The 22,542-nt window shown below is 37.6% G+C and overlaps 3 non-coding genes across 3 annotated transcripts; all 3 read left to right on the forward strand.

Annotated features, from left to right (window-relative positions):
* Window positions 1–2,378: 2,378 nt before the first annotated feature.
* Window positions 2,379–2,451, forward strand: TRNAF-GAA (transfer RNA phenylalanine (anticodon GAA)). Its single transcript has one exon. It is a non-coding gene; the product is annotated as a tRNA-Phe (tRNA).
* A 9,842-nt stretch (window positions 2,452–12,293) lies between these two features.
* TRNAF-GAA (transfer RNA phenylalanine (anticodon GAA)) lies at window positions 12,294–12,366 on the forward strand. The gene has a single exon. It is a non-coding gene; the product is annotated as a tRNA-Phe (tRNA).
* Window positions 12,367–15,209: 2,843 nt separating this feature from the next.
* TRNAF-GAA (transfer RNA phenylalanine (anticodon GAA)) lies at window positions 15,210–15,282 on the forward strand. Its single transcript has one exon. It is a non-coding gene; the product is annotated as a tRNA-Phe (tRNA).
* The last annotated feature ends 7,260 nt before the right edge of the window (window positions 15,283–22,542 follow it).

Genomic DNA, 22,542 nt, shown 5'->3' on the forward strand with positions numbered 1-22,542 from the left:
TACAATTATTAATAATACATCAGGAGGCCACAGGGACTTGTTGGCTGAAATATCTCAGTTGGGAGATCGTTAGACTGAAGAGCTTAAGGTACCTGATTCAATCCTGACTTTCAGCACAGTGCGAGGGATCCTACATTCTTGCAAAATATTTCTTGAAATCAGCTCTAGTTTTTTTTTCTTTATTTCTCAAAATATTTTATCAACTGATCAACAACATGATAACTTCAACAAAAAGTTGTCTTTCTGTCCTCCTTCTAAACTTGCTTCCACCTCTCTTGCCATCAGCTTTGATGACGAATTTATCCCATTTTATACTTTTTTCAAAGTAAACTCTTGTCTGCATCAGCTTTCACTTCTCCTTGAACAAAGTTGTCAGTATTGAGATGACATAGCTTACCTACTCAGGCGACATACGTCTGTGTAATACAGTGCTGGTCCACTCAGAGTTTTAAAAGAAAAACGACCTAACATTTATCCCAAAAACGCTACTCACCCATTTCACCAGTTAGCTGCTGAACAATGCAGGACACATTAAAACACAGCTCTAACCTCAGATTGAAAATCCAGGTTCTGCATCTCTGTTCTGGGATTGTTCAAAAAAAGAGGCTGAATACTATAGCTGCTGGCAGGCCGAAATAGCTCAGTTGGGAGAGCGTTAGACTGAAGATCTAAAGGTCCCTGGTTCGATCCCGGTTTTCGGCACATTTTGAACTTCTGCTTTGCATGCCACAAAGACTATTTTGAGTCAACTCATATTGACTTTGTTTATAATGACCAAAACCTTTTATCAAGATAATCGACAATACAATTAATTCAACATATTATTTACTTTCTGTCTTTCTTTCAAACTTGCTTCCACCTCTCTTGTATTCAACTTTGCCTCCTTTATTTCCCAATTCTTCCTTTAATTGAAAGTAAAGCTTTGCCTGCATCAGCCTCCAGTTCCCCTTATACAAAACTGTTAGTAGTCAGATGACCTAGCTTGCCGACCCTCGCCATGTAGGTCTGTGTTTCTGAGTATAAGTCCATTCATAGTTTACAAACATCATCTAACTAATTTGGCTCCTAATAAGGAAATTCACCCATCAGACCAATTTAGCTACTGAATAATACTGGACAATTTAACACATAACTGCACATGCAGATAGAGTGACCAGGTTCTGCATTTATCTTTAACAATTATAAAAAATACAACAGAAGGCCGAAATTGCCAGCTGGATGAAATAGCTCAGTTGGGAGAGCAGTAGACTGAAGTTCTAAAGGTCCCTGGTTCAATCCTGGGTTTAGGCACATTTTGAACTTCTGCTTTGCATGCCACAAATGCTATTTGGAGTCAACTCATATTGACGTTGTTTATAATGATCAAAACCTTTTATCAAGCTGATCGATTAGACAACCATTTGAACATATTTTTTACATTCTGTCTTTCTGTCAAACTTGCTTCCACCTCTCTTGTATTCAACTTTACCTGCTTTATTTGCCAATTCTTCCTTTAATTGAAAGTAAAGCTTTGCCTGCATCAGCCTCGAGTTCCCCTTTTACAAAACTGTTAGTAGTCAGATGACCTAGTTTGCCTACCCTCACCATATAGGTCTGTGTGTCTGAGTATAAGTCCATTCATAGTTTACAAACATCTTCTAACTAACTTGGCTCCTAAAAAGGAAATTCACCCATCAGACCAATTTAGCTGCTGAATAATATTGGACAATTTAACACATAACTGCACATGCAGATAGAATGACCAGGGTCTGCATTTATCTTTAACAATTATCAAAAATACAACAGAAAGCAAAAATGGCCAGCTGGATGAAATAGCTCAGTTGGTAGAGTGTTAGATTGAAAATCTAAAAGTCCCTTGTTCAATGCTGGGTTTCGGAAAAGTCTGAGAGGTTTCTTGCTTCTCACAAAATATTTCTTGGTATCAGCTCAAGTTTTTCTTTCTTTATTTATCAAAATATTTGATCAACTGATCGACAACATGATCAATTCAACATAGAATTGTCTTTCTGTCCTCCTTCTAAATTTGCTTCCACCTCTCTTGCATTCAGCTTCGACTACAAATGTTTCCTATTTCATGCTTTTTTGTAAAGTAAACTCTTGTCTGCATCAGCTTCCACTTCTCCTTGAACACAGATTTCAGTATTCAGATGACATAGCTTACCTACTCAGGCCAAATACCTCTGTGTAATATGGTGCTAGTCCATTCAGAGTAAAAAACAAAAGCTACCTAACCTGGATCCGAAAAATGCTATTTGCCTATTGCACCCGTTAACTGATGAATGATACAGGACATCTTAAAACATAGCTCTAGCATGAGGTTGAGCATCTATTTTCTTGGGAAGTTTAAAAGAAAGGATGAAGACCCAAACTACCAGCAGGCCGAAATAGCTCAGTTGGTAGAGCGTTAGACTGAAGATCTAAAGGTCCCTGGTTCAATCCCGGGTTTCGGCACAATTTCAACTTCTGCTTTTCATGTCACAAAAGCTGTTTGGAGTTAAATCAACGCTCTTCTTTATCAAAACCTTTTATCAATCTGATCAACAACACAATCAATTCAACATATTATTTACTTTCTGTCTTCCTTTCAAACTTGCTTCCACCTCTCTTGTATTCAACTATGCCTCATTTATTTGCAACTTCTTGCTTTATTTTAAAGTAAAGCTTTGCCTGCATCAGCCTCCAATTCCCCTTATACAAAACTGTCAGTAGTCAGATGACATAGCTTGCACACCCTGGCCATATAGGTCTGTGTTTCAGAGTATAAGTCAATTCAGAGTTTAGAAAAAAAAATTCTACCTACCTTGTCCCCTAAAAAGGATATTCACTCATCAGACCAAGTTACCTGCTGAATGATACTGGACACTTTAACACATAACTATAAACGAAAATAGAATGACCAGGTTCTGTATGTATCGTCTACAATTATTAATAATACATCAGGAGGCCACAGGGACTTGTTGGCTGAAATATCTCAGTTGGGAGATCGTTAGACTGAAGAGCTTAAGGTACCTGATTCAATCCTGACTTTCAGCACAGTGCGAGGGATCCTACATTCTTGCAAAATATTTCTTGAAATCAGCTCTAGTTTTTTTTTCTTTATTTCTCAAAATATTTTATCAACTGATCAACAACATGATAACTTCAACAAAAAGTTGTCTTTCTGTACTCCTTCTAAACTTGCTTCCACCTCTCTTGCCATCAGCTTTGATGACGAATTTATCCCATTTTATACTTTTTTCAAAGTAAACTCTTGTCTGCATCAGCTTTCACTTCTCCTTGAACAAAGTTGTCAGTATTGAGATGACATAGCTTACCTACTCAGGCGACATACGTCTGTGTAATACAGTGCTGGTCCACTCAGAGTTTTAAAAGAAAAACGACCTAACATTTATCCCAAAAACGCTACTCACCCATTTCACCAGTTAGCTGCTGAACAATGCAGGACACATTAAAACACAGCTCTAACCTCAGATTGAAAATCCAGGTTCTGCATCTCTGTTCTGGGATTGTTCAAAAAAAGAGGCTGAATACTATAGCTGCTGGCAGGCCGAAATAGCTCAGTTGGGAGACCGTTAGACTGAAGATCTAAAGGTCCCTGGTTCGATCCCGGGTTTCGGCACATTTTGAACTTCTGCTTTGCATGCCACAAAGACTATTTTGAGTCAACTCATATTGACTTTGTTTATAATGATCAAAACCTTTTATCAAGATAATCGACAATACAATTAATTCAACATATTATTTACTTTCTGTCTTTCTTTCAAACTTGCTTCCACCTCTCTTGTATTCAACTTTGCCTCCTTTATTTCCCAATTCTTCCTTTAATTGAAAGTAAAGCTTTGCCTGCATCAGCCTCCAGTTCCCCTTATACAAAACTGTTAGTAGTCAGATGACCTAGCTTGCCGACCCTCGCCATATAGGTCTGTGTTTCTGAGTATAAGTCCATTCATAGTTTACAAACATCATCTAACTAACTTGGCTCCTAAAAAGGAAATTCACCCATCAGACAGATTTAGCTACTGAATAATACTGGACAATTTAACACATAACTGCACATGCAGATAGAGTGACCAGGTTCTGCATTTATCTTTAACAATTATAAAAAATACAACAGAAAGCCGAAATTGCCAGCTGGATGAAATAGCTCAGTTGGGAGAGCAGTAGACTGAAGATCTAAAGGTCCCTGGTTCAATCCCGGGTTTAGGCTCATTTTGAACTTCTGCTTTGCATGCCACAAATGCTATTTGGAGTCAACTCATATTGACGTTGTGTATAATGATCAAAACCTTTTATCAAGCTGATCGATAAGACAACTATTTCAACATATTTTTTACATTCTGTCTTTCTGTCAAACTTGCTTCCACCTCTCTTGTATTCAACTTTACCTGCTTTATTTGCCAATTCTTCCTTTAATTGAAAGTAAAGCTTTGCCTGCATCAGCCTCGAGTTCCCCTTATACAAAACTGTTAGTAGTCAGATGACCTAGTTTGCCTACCCTCGCCATATAGGTCTGTGTGTCTGAGTATAAGTCCATTCATAGTTTACAAACATCTTCTAACTAACTTGGCTCCTAAAAAGGAAATTCACCCATCAGACCGATTTAGCTGCTGAATAATATTGGACAATTTAACACATAACTGCACATGCAGATAGAACGACCAGGGTCTGCATTTATCTTTAACATTTATCAAAAATACAACAGAAAGCCAAAATGGCCAGCTGGATGAAATAGCTCAGTTGGGAGAGTGTTAGATTGAAAATCTAAAAGTCCCTTGTTCAATGCTGGGTTTCGGAAAAGTCTGAGAGGTTTCTTGCTTCTCACAAAATATTTCTTGGTATCAGCTCAAGTTTTTCTTTCTTTATTTATCAAAATATTTGATCAACTGATCGACAACATGATCAATTCAACATAGAATTGTCTTTCTGTCCTCCTTCTAAATTTGCTTCCACCTCTCTTGCATTCAGCTTCGACTACAAATGTTTCCTATTTCATGCTTTTTTGTAAAGTAAACTCTTGTCTGCATCAGCTTCCACTTCTCCTTGAACACAGATTTCAGTATTCAGATGACATAGCTTACCTACTCAGGCCAAATACCTCTGTGTAATATGGTGCTAGTCCATTCAGAGTAAAAAAAAAAGCTACCTAACCTGGATCCGAAAAATGCTATTTACCTATTGCACCCGTTAACTGATGAATGATACAGGACATCTTAAAACATAGCTCTAGCATGAGGTTGAGCATCTATTTTCTTGGGAAGTTTAAAAGAAAGGATGAAGACCCAAACTACCAGCAGGCTGAAATAGCTCAGTTGGGAGAGCGTTAGACTGAAGATCTAAAGGTCCCTGGTTCAATCCTGGGTTTCAGCACAATTTCAACTTCTGCTTTTCATGTCACAAAAGCTGTTTGGAGTTAAATCAACGCTCTTCTTTATCAAAACCTTTTATCAATCTGATCAACAACACAATCAATTCAACATATTATTTACTTTCTGTCTTCCTTTCAAACTTGCTTCCACCTCTCTTGTATTCAACTATGCGTCATTTATTTGCAACTTCTTGCTTTATTTTAAAGTAAAGCTTTGCCGGCATCAGCCTCCAATTCCCCTTATACAAAACTGTCAGTAGTCAGATGACATAGCTTGTACACCCTGGCCATATAGGTCTGTGTTTCAGAGTATAAGTCAATTCAGAGTTTAGAAAAAAAAATTCTACCTACCTTGTCCCCTAAAAAGGATATTCACTCATCAGACCAAGTTACCTGCTGAATGATACTGGACACTTTAATACATAACTATAAACGAAAATAGAATGACCAGGTTCTGTATGTATCGTCTACAATTATTAATAATACATCAGGAGGCCACAGGGACTTGTTGGCTGAAATATCTCAGTTGGGAGATCGTTAGACTGAAGAGCTTAAGGTACCTGATTCAATCCTGACTTTCAGCACAGTGCGAGGGATCCTACATTCTTGCAAAATATTTCTTGAAATCAGCTCTAGTTTTTTTTTCTTTATTTCTCAAAATATTTTATCAACTGATCAACAACATGATAACTTCAACAAAAAGTTGTCTTTCTGTACTCCTTCTAAACTTGCTTCCACCTCTCTTGCCATCAGCTTTGATGACGAATTTATCCCATTTTATACTTTTTTCAAAGTAAACTCTTGTCTGCATCAGCTTTCACTTCTCCTTGAACAAAGTTGTCAGTATTGAGATGACATAGCTTACCTACTCAGGCGACATACGTCTGTGTAATACAGTGCTGGTCCACTCAGAGTTTTAAAAGAAAAACGACCTAACATTTATCCCAAAAACGCTACTCACCCATTTCACCAGTTAGCTGCTGAACAATGCAGGACACATTAAAACACAGCTCTAACCTCAGATTGAAAATCCAGGTTCTGCATCTCTGTTCTGGGATTGTTCAAAAAAAGAGGCTGAATACTATAGCTGCTGGCAGGCCGAAATAGCTCAGTTGGGAGACCGTTAGACTGAAGATCTAAAGGTCCCTGGTTCGATCCCGGGTTTCGGCACATTTTGAACTTCTGCTTTGCATGCCACAAAGACTATTTTGAGTCAACTCATATTGACTTTGTTTATAATGATCAAAACCTTTTATCAAGATAATCGACAATACAATTAATTCAACATATTATTTACTTTCTGTCTTTCTTTCAAACTTGCTTCCACCTCTCTTGTATTCAACTTTGCCTCCTTTATTTCCCAATTCTTCCTTTAATTGAAAGTAAAGCTTTGCCTGCATCAGCCTCCAGTTCCCCTTATACAAAACTGTTAGTAGTCAGATGACCTAGCTTGCCGACCCTCGCCATATAGGTCTGTGTTTCTGAGTATAAGTCCATTCATAGTTTACAAACATCATCTAACTAACTTGGCTCCTAAAAAGGAAATTCACCCATCAGACCAATTTAGCTACTGAATAATACTGGACAATTTAACACATAACTGCACATGCAGATAGAGTGACCAGGTTCTGCATTTATCTTTAACAATTATAAAAAATACAACAGAAAGCCGAAATTGCCAGCTGGATGAAATAGCTCAGTTGGGAGAGCAGTAGACTGAAGATCTAAAGGTCCCTGGTTCAATCCCGGGTTTAGGCTCATTTTGAACTTCTGCTTTGCATGCCACAAATGCTATTTGGAGTCAACTCATATTGACGTTGTTTATAATGATCAAAACCTTTTATCAAGCTGATCGATAAGACAACCATTTCAACATATTTTTTACATTCTGTCTTTCTGTCAAACTTGCTTCCGCCTCTCTTGTATTCAACTTTACCTGCTTTATTTGCCAATTCTTCCTTTAATTGAAAGTAAAGCTTTGCCTGCATCAGCCTCGAGTTCCCCTTATACAAAACTGTTAGTAGTCAGATGACCTAGTTTGCCTACCCTCGCCATATAGGTCTGTGTGTCTGAGTATAAGTCCATTCATAGTTTACAAACATCTTCTAACTAACTTGGCTCCTAAAAAGGAAATTCACCCATCAGACCGATTTAGCTGCTGAATAATATTGGACAATTTAACACATAACTGCACATGCAGATAGAACGACCAGGGTCTGCATTTATCTTTAACATTTATCAAAAATACAACAGAAAGCCAAAATGGCCAGCTGGATGAAATAGCTCAGTTGGGAGAGTGTTAGATTGAAAATCTAAAAGTCCCTTGTTCAATGCTGGGTTTCGGAAAAGTCTGAGAGGTTTCTTGCTTCTCACAAAATATTTCTTGGTATCAGCGCAAGTTTTTCTTTCTTTATTTATCAAAATATTTGATCAACTGATCGACAACATGATCAATTCAACATAGAATTGTCTTTCTGTCCTCCTTCTAAATTTGCTTCCACCTCTCTTGCATTCAGCTTCGACTACAAATGTTTCCTATTTCATGCTTTTTTGTAAAGTAAACTCTTGTCTGCATCAGCTTCCACTTCTCCTTGAACACAGATTTCAGTATTCAGATGACATAGCTTACCTACTCAGGCCAAATACCTCTGTGTAATATGGTGCTAGTCCATTCAGAGTAAAAAAAAAAGCTACCTAACCTGGATCCGAAAAATGCTATTTACCTATTGCACCCGTTAACTGATGAATGATACAGGACATCTTAAAACATAGCTCTAGCATGAGGTTGAGCATCTATTTTCTTGGGAAGTTTAAAAGAAAGGATGAAGACCCAAACTACCAGCAGGCCGAAATAGCTCAGTTGGGAGAGCGTTAGACTGAAGATCTAAAGGTCCCTGGTTCAATCCTGGGTTTCAGCACAATTTCAACTTCTGCTTTTCATGTCACAAAAGCTGTTTGGAGTTAAATCAACGCTCTTCTTTATCAAAACCTTTTATCAATCTGATCAACAACACAATCAATTCAACATATTATTTACTTTCTGTCTTCCTTTCAAACTTGCTTCCACCTCTCTTGTATTCAACTATGCCTCATTTATTTGCAACTTCTTGCTTTATTTTAAAGTAAAGCTTTGCCTGCATCAGCCTCCAATTCCCCTTATACAAAACTGTCAGTAGTCAGATGACATAGCTTGTACACCCTGGCCATATAGGTCTGTGTTTCAGAGTATAAGTCAATTCAGAGTTTAGAAAAAAAAATTCTACCTACCTTGTCCCCTAAAAAGGATATTCACTCATCAGACCAAGTTACCTGCTGAATGATACTGGACACTTTAATACATAACTATAAACGAAAATAGAATGACCAGGTTCTGTATGTATCGTCTACAATTATTAATAATACATCAGGAGGCCACAGGGACTTGTTGGCTGAAATATCTCAGTTGGGAGATCGTTAGACTGAAGAGCTTAAGGTACCTGATTCAATCCTGACTTTCAGCACAGTGCGAGGGATCCTACATTCTTGCAAAATATTTCTTGAAATCAGCTCTAGTTTTTTTTTCTTTATTTCTCAAAATATTTTATCAACTGATCAACAACATGATAACTTCAACAAAAAGTTGTCTTTCTGTCCTCCTTCTAAACTTGCTTCCACCTCTCTTGCCATCAGCTTTGATGACGAATTTATCCCATTTTATACTTTTTTCAAAGTAAACTCTTGTCTGCATCAGCTTTCACTTCTCCTTGAACAAACTTGTCAGTATTGAGATGACATAGCTTACCTACTCAGGCAACATACGTCTGTGTAATACAGTGCTGGTCCATTCAGAGTTTTAAAAGAAAAACGACCTAACATTTATCCCAAAAACGCTACTCACCCATTTCACCAGTTAGCTGCTGAACAATGCAGGACACATTAAAACACAGCTCTAACCTCAGATTGAAAATCCAGGTTCTGCATCTCTGTTCTGGGATTGTTCAAAAAAAGAGGCTGAATACTATAGCTGCTGGCAGGCCGAAATAGCTCAGTTGGGAGAGCGTTAGACTGAAGATCTAAAGGTCCCTGGTTCGATCCCGGCTTTCGGCACATTTTGAACTTCTGCTTTGCATGCCACAAAGACTATTTTGAGTCAACTCATATTGACTTTGTTTATAATGATCAAAACCTTTCATCAAGATAATCGACAATACAATTAATTCAACATATTATTTACTTTCTGTCTTTCTTTCAAACTTGCTTCCACCTCTCTTGTATTCAACTTTGCCTCCTTTATTTCCCAATTCTTCCTTTAATTGAAAGTAAAGCTTTGCCTGCATCAGCCTCCAGTTCCCCTTATACAAAACTGTTAGTAGTCAGATGACCTAGCTTGCCGACCCTCGCCATATAGGTCTGTGTTTCTGAGTATAAGTCCATTCATAGTTTACAAACATCATCTAACTAACTTGGCTCCTAAAAAGGAAATTCACCCATCAGACCAATTTAGCTACTGAATAATACTGGACAATTTAACACATAACTGCACATGCAGATAGAGTGACCAGGTTCTGCATTTATCTTTAACAATTATAAAAAATACAACAGAAAGCCGAAATTGCCAGCTGGATGAAATAGCTCAGTTGGGAGAGCAGTAGACTGAAGATCTAAAGGTCCCTGGTTCAATCCCGGGTTTAGGCTCATTTTGAACTTCTGCTTTGCATGCCACAAATGCTATTTGGAGTCAACTCATATTGACGTTGTTTATAATGATCAAAACCTTTTATCAAGCTGATCGATAAGACAACCATTTCAACATATTTTTTACATTCTGTCTTTCTGTCAAACTTGCTTCCACCTCTCTTGTATTCAACTTTACCTGCTTTATTTGCCAATTCTTCCTTTAATTGAAAGTAAAGCTTTGCCTGCATCAGCCTCGAGTTCCCCTTATACAAAACTGTTAGTAGTCAGATGACCTAGTTTGCCTACCCTCGCCATATAGGTCTGTGTGTCTGAGTATAAGTCCATTCATAGTTTACAAACATCTTCTAACTAACTTGGCTCCTAAAAAGGAAATTCACCCATCAGACCGATTTAGCTGCTGAATAATATTGGACAATTTAACACATAACTGCACATGCAGATAGAACGACCAGGGTCTGCATTTATCTTTAACATTTATCAAAAATACAACAGAAAGCCAAAATGGCCAGCTGGATGAAATAGCTCAGTTGGGAGAGTGTTAGATTGAAAATCTAAAAGTCCCTTGTTCAATGCTGGGTTTCGGAAAAGTCTGAGAGGTTTCTTGCTTCTCACAAAATATTTCTTGGTATCAGCTCAAGTTTTTCTTTCTTTATTTATCAAAATATTTGATCAACTGATCGACAACATGATCAATTCAACATAGAATTGTCTTTCTGTCCTCCTTCTAAATTTGCTTCCACCTCTCTTGCATTCAGCTTCGACTACAAATGTTTCCTATTTCATGCTTTTTTGTAAAGTAAACTCTTGTCTGCATCAGCTTCCACTTCTCCTTGAACACAGATTTCAGTATTCAGATGACATAGCTTACCTACTCAGGCCAAATACCTCTGTGTAATATGGTGCTAGTCCATTCAGAGTAAAAAAAAAAGCTACCTAACCTGGATCCGAAAAATGCTATTTACCTATTGCACCCGTTAACTGATGAATGATACAGGACATCTTAAAACATAGCTCTAGCATGAGGTTGAGCATCTATTTTCTTGGGAAGTTTAAAAGAAAGGATGAAGACCCAAACTACCAGCAGGCCAAAATAGCTCAGTTGGGAGAGCGTTAGACTGAAGATCTAAAGGTCCCTGGTTCAATCCTGGGTTTCGGCACAATTTCAACTTCTGCTTTTCATGTCACAAAAGCTGTTTGGAGTTAAATCAACGCTCTTCTTTATCAAAACCTTTTATCAATCTGATCAACAACACAATCAATTCAACATATTATTTACTTTCTGTCTTCCTTTCAAACTTGCTTCCACCTCTCTTGTATTCAACTATGCCTCATTTATTTGCAACTTCTTGCTTTATTTTAAAGTAAAGCTTTGCCTGCATCAGCCTCCGATTCCCCTTATACAAAACTGTCAGTAGTCAGATGACATAGCTTGTACACCCTGGCCATATAGGTCTGTGTTTCAGAGTATAAGTCAATTCAGAGTTTAGAAAAAAAAATTCTACCTACCTTGTCCCCTAAAAAGGATATTCACTCATCAGACCAAGTTACCTGCTGAATGATACTGGACACTTTAACACATAACTATAAACGAAAATAGAATGACCAGGTTCTGTATGTATCGTCTACAATTATTAATAATACATCAGGAGGCCACAGGGACTTGTTGGCTGAAATATCTCAGTTGGGAGATCGTTAGACTGAAGAGCTTAAGGTACCTGATTCAATCCTGACTTTCAGCACAGTGCGAGGGATCCTACATTCTTGCAAAATATTTCTTGAAATCAGCTCTAGTTTTTTTTTCTTTATTTCTCAAAATATTTTATCAACTGATCAACAACATGATAACTTCAACAAAAAGTTGTCTTTCTGTCCTCCTTCTAAACTTGCTTCCACCTCTCTTGCCATCAGCTTTGATGACGAATTTATCCCATTTTATACTTTTTTCAAAGTAAACTCTTGTCTGCATCAGCTTTCACTTCTCCTTGAACAAAGTTGTCAGTATTGAGATGACATAGCTTACCTACTCAGGCAACATACGTCTGTGTAATACAGTGCTGGTCCACTCAGAGTTTTAAAAGAAAAACGACCTAACATTTATCCCAAAAACGCTACTCACCCATTTCACCAGTTAGCTGCTGAACAATGCAGGACACATTAAAACACAGCTCTAACCTCAGATTGAAAATCCAGGTTCTGCATCTCTGTTCTGGGATTGTTCAAAAAAGAGGCTGAATACTATAGCTGCTGGCAGGCCGAAATAGCTCAGTTGGGAGAGCGTTAGACTGAAGATCTAAAGGTCCCTGGTTCGATCCCGGGTTTCGGCACATTTTGAACTTCTGCTTTGCATGCCACAAAGACTATTTTGAGTCAACTCATATTGACTTTGTTTATAATGATCAAAACCTTTTATCAAGATAATCGACAATACAATTAATTCAACATATTATTTACTTTCTGTCTTTCTTTCAAACTTGCTTCCACCTCTCTTGTATTCAACTTTGCCTCCTTTATTTCCCAATTCTTCCTTTAATTGAAAGTAAAGCTTTGCCTGCATCAGCCTCCAGTTCCCCTTATACAAAACTGTTAGTAGTCAGATGACCTAGCTTGCCGACCCTCGCCATATAGGTCTGTGTTTCTGAGTATAAGTCCATTCATAGTTTACAAACATCATCTAACTAACTTGGCTCCTAAAAAGGAAATTCACCCATCAGACCAATTTAGCTACTGAATAATACTGGACAATTTAACACATAACTGCACATGCAGATAGAGTGACCAGGTTCTGCATTTATCTTTAACAATTATAAAAAATACAACAGAAAGCCGAAATTGCCAGCTGGATGAAATAGCTCAGTTGGGAGAGCAGTAGACTGAAGATCTAAAGGTCCCTGGTTCAATCCCGGGTTTAGGCTCATTTTGAACTTCTGCTTTGCATGCCACAAATGCTATTTGGAGTCAACTCATATTGACGTTGTTTATAATGATCAAAACCTTTTATCAAGCTGATCGATAAGACAACCATTTCAACATATTTTTTACATTCTGTCTTTCTGTCAAACTTGCTTCCGCCTCTCTTGTATTCAACTTTACCTGCTTTATTTGCCAATTCTTCCTTTAATTGAAAGTAAAGCTTTGCCTGCATCAGCCTCGAGTTCCCCTTATACAAAACTGTTAGTAGTCAGATGACCTAGTTTGCCTACCCTCGCCATATAGGTCTGTGTGTCTGAGTATAAGTCCATTCATAGTTTACAAACATCTTCTAACTAACTTGGCTCCTAAAAAGGAAATTCACCCATCAGACCGATTTAGCTGCTGAATAATATTGGACAATTTAACACATAACTGCACATGCAGATAGAACGACCAGGGTCTGCATTTATCTTTAACATTTATCAAAAATACAACAGAAAGCCAAAATGGCCAGCTGGATGAAATAGCTCAGTTGGGAGAGTGTTAGATTGAAAATCTAAAAGTCCCTTGTTCAATGCTGGGTTTCGGAAAAGTCTGAGAGGTTTCTTGCTTCTCACAAAATATTTCTTGGTATCAGCTCAAGTTTTTCTTTCTTTATTTATCAAAATATTTGATCAACTGATCGACAACATGATCAATTCAACATAGAATTGTCTTTCTGTCCTCCTTCTAAATTTGCTTCCACCTCTCTTGCATTCAGCTTCGACTACAAATGTTTCCTATTTCATGCTTTTTTGTAAAGTAAACTCTTGTCTGCATCAGCTTCCACTTCTCCTTGAACACAGATTTCAGTATTCAGATGACATAGCTTACCTACTCAGGCCAAATACCTCTGTGTAATATGGTGCTAGTCCATTCAGAGTAAAAAAAAAAGCTACCTAACCTGGATCCGAAAAATGCTATTTACCTATTGCACCCGTTAACTGATGAATGATACAGGACATCTTAAAACATAGCTCTAGCATGAGGTTGAGCATCTATTTTCTTGGGAAGTTTAAAAGAAAGGATGAAGACCCAAACTACCAGCAGGCCAAAATAGCTCAGTTGGGAGAGCGTTAGACTGAAGATCTAAAGGTCCCTGGTTCAATCCTGGGTTTCGGCACAATTTCAACTTCTGCTTTTCATGTCACAAAAGCTGTTTGGAGTTAAATCAACGCTCTTCTTTATCAAAACCTTTTATCAATCTGATCAACAACACAATCAATTCAACATATTATTTACTTTCTGTCTTCCTTTCAAACTTGCTTCCACCTCTCTTGTATTCAACTATGCCTCATTTATTTGCAACTTCTTGCTTTATTTTAAAGTAAAGCTTTGCCTGCATCAGCCTCCGATTCCCCTTATACAAAACTGTCAGTAGTCAGATGACATAGCTTGTACACCCTGGCCATATAGGTCTGTGTTTCAGAGTATAAGTCAATTCAGAGTTTAGAAAAAAAAATTCTACCTACCTTGTCCCCTAAAAAGGATATTCACTCATCAGACCAAGTTACCTGCTGAATGATACTGGACACTTTAACACATAACTATAAACGAAAATAGAATGACCAGGTTCTGTATGTATCGTCTACAATTATTAATAATACATCAGGAGGCCACAGGGACTTGATGGCTGAAATATCTCAGTTGGGAGATCGTTAGACTGAAGAGCTTAAGGTACCTGATTCAATCCTGACTTTCAGCACAGTGCGAGGGATCCTACATTCTTGCAAAATATTTCTTGAAATCAGCTCTAGTTTTTTTTTCTTTATTTCTCAAAATATTTTATCAACTGATCAACAACATGATAACTTCAACAAAAAGTTGTCTTTCTGTCCTCCTTCTAAACTTGCTTCCACCTCTCTTGCCATCAGCTTTGATGACGAATTTATCCCATTTTATACTTTTTTCAAAGTAAACTCTTGTCTGCATCAGCTTTCACTTCTCCTTGAACAAAGTTGTCAGTATTGAGATGACATAGCTTACCTACTCAGGCAACATACGTCTGTGTAATACAGTGCTGGTCCACTCAGAGTTTTAAAAGAAAAACGACCTAACATTTATCCCAAAAACGCTACTCACCCATTTCACCAGTTAGCTGCTGAACAATGCAGGACACATTAAAACACAGCTCTAACCTCAGATTGAAAATCCAGGTTCTGCATCTCTGTTCTGGGATTGTTCAAAAAAAGAGGCTGAATACTATAGCTGCTGGCAGGCCGAAATAGCTCAGTTGGGAGAGCGTTAGACTGAAGATCTAAAGGTCCCTGGTTCGATCCCGGGTTTCGGCACATTTTGAACTTCTGCTTTGCATGCCACAAAGACTATTTTGAGTCAACTCATATTGACTTTGTTTATAATGATCAAAACCTTTTATCAAGATAATCGACAATACAATTAATTCAACATATTATTTACTTTCTGTCTTTCTTTCAAACTTGCTTCCACCTCTCTTGTATTCAACTTTGCCTCCTTTATTTCCCAATTCTTCCTTTAATTGAAAGTAAAGCTTTGCCTGCATCAGCCTCCAGTTCCCCTTATACAAAACTGTTAGTAGTCAGATGACCTAGCTTGCCGACCCTCGCCATATAGGTCTGTGTTTCTGAGTATAAGTCCATTCATAGTTTACAAACATCATCTAACTAACTTGGCTCCTAAAAAGGAAATTCACCCATCAGACCAATTTAGCTACTGAATAATACTGGACAATTTAACACATAACTGCACATGCAGATAGAGTGACCAGGTTCTGCATTTATCTTTAACAATTATAAAAAAATACAACAGAAAGCCAAAATTGCCAGCTGGATGAAATAGCTCAGTTGGGAGAGCAGTAGACTGAAGATCTAAAGGTCCCTGGTTCAATCCCGGGTTTAGGCACATTTTGAACTTCTGCTTTGCATGCCACAAATGCTATTTGGAGTCAACTCATATTGACGTTGTTCATAATGATCAAAACCTTTTATCAAGCTGATCGATAAGACAACCATTTCAACATATTTTTTACATTCTGTCTTTCTGTCAAACTTGCTTCCACCTCTCTTGTATTCAACTTTACCTGCTTTATTTGCCAATTCTTCCTTTAATTGAAAGTAAAGCTTTGCCTGCATCAGCCTCGAGTTCCCCTTATACAAAACTGTTAGTAGTCAGATGACCTAGTTTGCCTACCCTCGCCATATAGGTCTGTGTGTCTGAGTATAAGTCCATTCATAGTTTACAAACATCTTCTAACTAACTTGGCTCCTAAAAAGGAAATTCACCCATCAGACCAATTTAGCTGCTGAATAATATTGGACAATTTAACACATAACTGCACATGCAGATAGAATGACCAGGGTCTGCATTTATCTTTAACAATTATCAAAAATACAACAGAAAGCCAAAATGGCCAGCTGGTTGAAATAGCTCAGTTGGGAGAGTGTTAGATTGAAAATCTAAAAGTCCCTTGTTCAATGCTGGTTTTCGGAAAAGTCTGAGAGGTTTCTTGCTTCTCACAAAATATTTCTTGGTATCAGCTCAAGTTTTTCTTTCTTTATTTATCAAAATATTTGATCAACTGATCGACAACATGATCAATTCAACATAGAATTGTCTTTCTGTCCTCCTTCTAAATTTGCTTCCACCTCTCTTGCATTCAGCTTCGACTACAAATGTTTCCTATTTCATGCTTTTTTGTAAAGTAAACTCTTGTCTGCATCAGCTTCCACTTCTCCTTGAACACAGATTTCAGTATTCAGATGACATAGCTTACCTACTCAGGCCAAATACCTCTGTGTAATATGGTGCTAGTCCATTCAGAGTAAAAAACAAAAGCTACCTAACCTGGATCCGAAAAATGCTATTTACCTATTGCACCCGTTAACTGATGAATGATACAGGACATCTTAAAACATAGCTCTAGCATGAGGTTGAGCATCTATTTTCTTGGGAAGTTTAAAAGAAAGGATGAAGACGCAAACTACCAGCAGGCCGAAATAGCTCATTTGTGAGAGCGTTAGACTGAAGATCTAAAGGTCCCTGGTTCAATCCTGGGTTTCGGCACAATTTCAACTTCTGCTTTTTATGTCACAAAAGCTGTTTGGAGTTAAATCAACGCTCTTCTTTATCAAAACCTTTTATCAATCTGATCAACAACACAATCAATTCAACAAAATATTTACTTTCTGTCTTCCTTTCAAACTTGCTTCCACCTCTCTTGTATTCAACTATGCCTCATTTATTTGCAACTTCTTGCTTTATTTTAAAGTAAAGCTTTGCCTGCATCAGCCTCCAATTCCCCTTATACAAAACTGTCAGTAGTCAGATGACATAGCTTGCACACCCTGGCCATATAGGTCTGTGTTTCAGAGTATAAGTCAATTCAGAGTTTAGAAAAAAAATATTCTACCTACCTTGTCCCCTAAAAAGGATATTCACTCATCAGACCAAGTTACCTGCTGAATGATACTGGACACTTTAACACATAACTATAAACGAAAATAGAATGACCAGGTTCTGTATGTATCGTCTACAATTATTAATAATACCTCAGGAGGCCACAGGGACTTGTTGGCTTAAATATCTCAGTTGGGAGATCGTTAGACTGAAGAGCTTAAGGTACCTGATTCAATCCTGACTTTCAGCACAGTGCGAGGGGATCCTACATTCTTGCAAAATATTTCTTGAAATCAGCTCTAGTTTTTTTTTCTTTATTTCTCAAAATATTTTATCAACTGATCAACAACATGATAACTTCAACAAAAAGTTGTCTTTCTGTCCTCCTTCTAAACTTGCTTCCACCTCTCTTGCCATCAGCTTTGATGACGAATTTATCCCATTTTATACTTTTTTCAAAGTAAACTCTTGTCTGCATCAGCTTTCACTTCTCCTTGAACAAAGTTGTCAGTATTGTGATGACATAGCTTACCTACTCAGGCGACATACGTCTGTGTAATACAGTGCTGGTCCACTCAGAGTTTTAAAAGAAAAACGACCTAACATTTATCCCAAAAACGCTACTCACCAATTTCACCAGTTAGCTGCTGAACAATGCAGGACACATTAAAACACAGCTCTAACCTCAGATTGAAAATCCAGGTTCTGCATCTCTGTTCTGGGATTGTTCAAAAAAAGAGGCTGAATACTGTAGCTGCTGGCAGGCCGAAATAGCTCAGTTGGGAGAGCGTTAGACTGAACATCTTAAGGTCCCTGGTTCGATCCCGGGTTTCGGCACATTTTGAACTTCTGCTTTGCATGCCACAAAGACTATTTTGAGTCGACTCATATTGACTTTGTTTATAATGATCAAAACCTTTTATCAAGATAATCGACAATACAATTAATTCAACATATTATTTACTTTCTGTCTTTCTTTCAAACTTGCTTCCACCTCTCTTGTATTCAACTTTGCCTCCTTTATTTCCCAAGTCTTCCTTTAATTGAAAGTAAAGCTTTGCCTGCATCAGCCTCCAGTTCCCCTTATACAAAACTGTTAGTAGTCAGATGACCTAGCTTGCCGACCCTCGCCATATAGGTCTGTGTTTCTGAGTATAAGTCCATTCATAGTTTACAAACATCATCTAACTAACTTGGCTCCTAAAAAGGAAATTCACCAATCAGACCAATTTAGCTACTGAATAATACTGGACAATTTAACACATAACTGCACATGCAGATAGAGTGACCAGGTTCTGCATTTATCTTTAACAATTATAAAAAAAACAACAGAAAACCGAAATTGCCAGCTGGATGAAATAGCTCAGTTGGGAGAGCAGTAGACTGAAGATCTAAAGGTCCCTGGTTCAATCCCGGGTTTAGGCACATTTTGAACTTCTGCTTTGCATGCCACAAATGCTATTTGGAGTCAACTCATATTGACGTTGTTTATAATGATCAAAACCTTTTATCAAGCTGATCGATAAGACAACCATTTCAACATATTTTTTACATTCTGTCTTTCTGTCAAACTTGCTTCCACCTCTCTTGTATTCAACTTTACCTGCTTTATTTGCCAATTCTTCCTTTAATTGAAAGTAAAGCTTTGCCTGCATCAGCCTCGAGTTCCCCTTATACAAAACTGTTAGTAGTCAGATGACCTAGTTTGCCTACCCTCGCCATATAGGTCTGTGTGTCTGAGTATAAGTCCATTCATAGTTTACAAACATCTTCTAACTAACTTGGCTCCTAAAAAGGAAATTCACCCATCAGACCAATTTAGCTGCTGAATAATATTGGACAATTTAACACATAACTGCACATGCAGATAGAATGACCAGGGTCTGCATTTATCTTTAACAATTATCAAAAATACAACAGAAAGCCAAAATGGCCAGCTGGAAGAAATAGCTCAGTTGGGAGAGTGTTAGATTGAAAATCTAAAAGTCCCTTGTTCAATGCTGGGTTTCGGAAAAGTCTGAGAGGTTTCTTGCTTCTCACAAAATATTTCTTGGTATCAGCTCAAGTTTTTCTTTCTTTATTTATCAAAATATTTGATCAACTGATCGACAACATGATCAATTCAACATAGAATTGTCTTTCTGTCCTCCTTCTAAATTTGCTTCCACCTCTCTTGCATTCAGCTTCGACTACAAATGTTTCCTATTTCATGCTTTTTTGTAAAGTAAACTCTTGTCTGTATCAGCTTCCACTTCTCCTTGAACACAGATTTCAGTATTCAGATGACATAGCTTACCTACTCAGGCCAAATACCTCTGTGTAATATGGTGCTAGTCCATTCAGAGTAAAAAACAAAAGCTACCTAACCTGGATCCGAAAAATGCTATTTACCTATTGCACCCGTTAACTGATGAATGATACAGGACATCTTAAAACATAGCTCTAGCATGAGGTTGAGCATCTATTTTCTTGGGAAGTTTAAAAGAAAGGATGAAGACCCAAACTACCAGCAGGCCGAAATAGCTCTGTTGGGAGAGTGTTAGACTGAAGATCTAAAGGTCCCTGGTTCAATCCTGGGTTTCGGCACAATTTCAATTTCTACTTTTCATGTCACAAAAGCTGTTTCGAGTTAAATCAATGCTCTGCTTTATCAAAACCTTTTATCAATCTGATCAACAACACAATCAATTCAACATATTATTTACTTTCTGTCTTCCTTTCAAACTTGCTTCCACCTCTCTTGTATTCAACTATGCCTCATTTATTTGCAACTTCTTGCTTTATTTTAAAGTAAAGCTTTGCCTGCATCAGCCTCCAATTCCCCTTATACAAAACTGTCAGTAGTCAGATGACATAGCTTGTACACCCTGGCCATATAGGTCTGTGTTTCAGAGTATAAGTCAATTCAGAGTTTAGAAAAAAAAATTCTACCTACCTTGTCCCCTAAAAAGGATATTCACTCATCAGACCAAGTTACCTGCTGAATGATACTGGACACTTTAACACATAACTATAAACGAAAATAGAATGACCAGGTTCTGTATGTATCGTCTACAATTATTAATAATACATCAGGAGGCCACAGGGACTTGTTGGCTGAAATATCTCAGTTGGGAGATCGTTAGACTGAAGAGCTTAAGGTACCTGATTCAATCCTGACTTTCAGCACAGTGCGAGGGATCCTACATTCTTGCAAAATATTTCTTGAAATCAGCTCTAGTTTTTTTTTCTTTATTTCTCAAAATATTTTATCAACTGATCAACAACATGATAACTTTAACAAAAAGTTGTCTTTCTGTACTCCTTCTAAACTTGCTTCCACCTCTCTTGCCATCAGCTTTGATGACGAATTTATCCCATTTTATACTTTTTTCAAAGTAAACTCTTGTCTGCATCAGCTTTCACTTCTCCTTGAACAAAGTTGTCAGTATTGAGATGATATATCTTACCTACTCAGGCGACATACGTCTGTGTAATACAGTGCTGGTCCACTCAGAGTTTTAAAAGAAAAACGACCTAACATTTATCCCAAAAACGCTACTCACCCATTTCACCAGTTAGCTGCTGAACAATGCAGGACACATTAAAACACAGCTCTAACCTCAGATTGAAAATCCAGGTTCTGCATCTCTGTTCTGGGATTGTTCAAAAAAAGAGGCTGAATACTATAGCTGCTGGCAGGCCGAAATAGCTCAGTTGGGAGAGCGTTAGACTGAAGATCTAAAGGTCCCTGGTTCGATCCCGGCTTTCGGCACATTTTGAACTTCTGCTTTGCATGCCACAAAGACTATTTTGAGTCAACTCATATTGACTTTGTTTATAATGATCAAAACCTTTTATCAAGATAATCGACAATACAATTAATTCAACATATTATTTACTTTCTGTCTTTCTTTCAAACTTGCTTCCACCTCTCTTGTATTCAACTTTGCTTCCTTTATTTCCCAATTCTTCCTTTAATTGAAAGTAAAGCTTTGTCTGCATCAGCCTCCAGTTCCCCTTATACAAAACTGTTAGTAGTCAGATGACCTAGCTTGCCGACCCTCGCCATATAGGTCTGTGTTTCTGAGTATAAGTCCATTCATAGTTTACAAACATCATCTAACTAACTTGGCTCCTAAAAAGGAAATTCACCCATCAGACCAATTTAGCTACTGAATAATACTGGACAATTTAACACATAACTGCACATGCAGATAGAGTGACCAGGTTCTGCATTTATCTTTAACAATTATAAAAAATACAACAGAAAGCCGAAATTGCCAGCTGGATGAAATAGCTCAGTTGGGAGAGCAGTAGACTGAAGTTCTAAAGGTCCCTATTTCAATCCCGGCTTTAGGCACATTTTGAACTTCTGCTTTGCATGCCACAAATGCTATTTGGAGTCAACTCATATTGACGTTGTTTATAATGATCAAAACCTTTTATCAAGCTGATCGATAAGACAACCATTTCAACATATTTTTTACATTCTGTCTTTCTGTCAAACTTGCTTCCACCTCTCTTGTATTCAACTTTACCTGCTTTATTTGCCAATTCTTCCTTTAATTGAAAGTAAAGCTTTGCCTGCATCAGCCTCGAGTTCCCCTTATACAAAACTGTTAGTAGTCAGATGACCTAGTTTGCCTACCCTCGCCATATAGGTCTGTGTGTCTGAGTATAAGTCCATTCATAGTTTACAAACATCTTCTAACTAACTTGGCTCCTAAAAAGGAAATGCACCCATCAGACCAATTTAGCTGCTGAATAATATTGGACAATTTAACACATAACTGCACATGCAGATAGAATGACCAGGGTCTGCATTTATCTTTAACAATTATCAAAAATACAACAGAAAGCCAAAATGGCCAGCTGGATGAAATAGCTCAGTTGGGAGAGTGTTAGATTGAAAATCTAAAAGTCCCTTGTTCAATGTTGTGTTTCGGAAAAGTCTGAGAGGTTTCTTGCTTCTCACAAAATATTTCTTGGTATCAGCTCAAGTTTTTCTTTCTTTATTTATCAAAATATTTGATCAACTGATCGACAACATGATCAATTCAACATAGAATTGTCTTTCTGTCCTCCTTCTAAATTTGCTTCCACCTCTCTTGCATTCAGCTTCGACTACAAATGTTTCCTATTTCATGCTTTTTTGTAAAGTAAACTCTTGTCTGCATCAGCTTCCACTTCTCCTT

This window comes from Triturus cristatus, chromosome 8 (genome assembly GCF_964204655.1).
Source record: "Triturus cristatus chromosome 8, aTriCri1.1, whole genome shotgun sequence".
Lineage (NCBI taxonomy): Eukaryota > Metazoa > Chordata > Amphibia > Caudata > Salamandridae > Triturus > Triturus cristatus.